Raw genomic sequence first — 1,733 nt, forward strand, 5'->3', positions numbered from 1 at the left:
TCAAACATTTGTGAAAAATTTATATTTTTATTTGAATATTTGTAGAAGTCTATTATAATTTATCAATTGTTTGAATAAATTTGTTACTGAAATTTCTTGATTTTAATTTATATTTTGCTCATTCTCACGTTGAACAATTTTCCATATCATTTACATAATCAGTATTGAATATGAAATATTATCCGCAAGACTCCCATCAGCAGCCGATTAAAAAATCGTGATACGTAAGTAGATCAATAGTCCAGTTGAGAAAATGATACAAAGTGTGTTTCATGTATTGAGAAATCGGGTTGTTGAACAAACTATAATATATTCTCACAATTATTCAATAACTTGATCTATTTTGATTGGAGATTCATGTAAATTCAATCACTGACTCAATAGTTCTGATTCTGTCGAAAAGTACTTTTCTCAATATACTAAAACTATACTTAATGCTTTTTATCTACAAACTTTAAAAACATATTGAAGTTTTAGAGAAGAGAAAAGTAATTTTCAGTAGAACTGATCTGAAACTCCATTACCACCAACGAGATGCTGGTACTCAGATTAGTATAATATTTGGTTAATTGAATCCAATAACCAAATTCAAAGAAGAGGGAAGGATTTTGATTTGTAACTTTATATCATTTGGTTCATCATTATTCATACTTATTCTGAACTTTCGAAATGCTTTACTCTATCAGCAAGATACTCATAATGAGGTATAAACATTGTTCGTTCAACTACTATTCATTATTTGTTCAACAAAATCATTACTTTAGTGGACATTTTTCCATTATCAAAACAAGCAAAATTCTCAATCATCCTGCAGATATATTATGTTTCTTCAACATAACTTTTACTCAAATAGAAAATACATTTGATTATTTCAATCAGATTCACTATTTCACCCATCTCAAAATTTTGTTTGTTCAATAGAATACTCGAATTATTCGAATCATTCTCGCTATCAATTAGACAAAATATTACTTGAATTCAATTCTTCTTCGAATTGAAATAACTAATGGATGTGATTGTTTCAATCGAATATTTGTTTGATACAATGAACATATATGCTTGAAGAAATAGTTGGGAGTCAAGAATTCTTTTTACTTGCATTAACAAAATATTCTGTCGTGCATATATATGACACTTTTATTTCTTTGAATGAAGTGAATTTTCTTTCATTCGACAAATCTTTTTTTTCCGTGCAGTAGAAAAAAAGTCCCATAATGATTTCATTAAAAACATTGCGATTTTCATTCGAACCCGACAAATGATGAAAAACGAATACATAAAAATGAGCTTACTAGTTGTAGGCGACACTAGCTATTTCTTTACCGTCACATAATATAACTGTCTTTAAGGCCATTTTATGATGCGATTTCTGTCATTTGTCGCCATGCGACCAAAATTGTGGCGTTTCCAAATCAAATGGAAATGATACTCTTCAAACATTTGTCGTTGCAAGTAAAATAGAAATAGATCAGTCGATGAATTAACATCCGCATACACAAACAAGTGTTCCTTGATAAAAATGGATCCATGTGTTGTGTATTTCATTAACGAACTTATAAATCCTGGAAGACGTTGGGCTATTCAGCTACTAAATTGTATGAGAATTCTCAGAGGTGTCTATTATACACTCCAAGAAGAATACAGACGTAACAATGATAAATTCTTCAGTTATTGTCGAATGTCGATAGCATTCTTTGACGAGTTGTGTGAAAGATTGAAAACACCTTGATGAG

This window comes from Leptinotarsa decemlineata, unplaced genomic scaffold (genome assembly GCF_025532065.1).
Source record: "Leptinotarsa decemlineata unplaced genomic scaffold, Ldec_3_MD MMD2_tig00000576_RagTag_RagTag, whole genome shotgun sequence".
In the NCBI taxonomy this organism is placed as follows: Eukaryota; Metazoa; Arthropoda; class Insecta; order Coleoptera; family Chrysomelidae; genus Leptinotarsa; species Leptinotarsa decemlineata.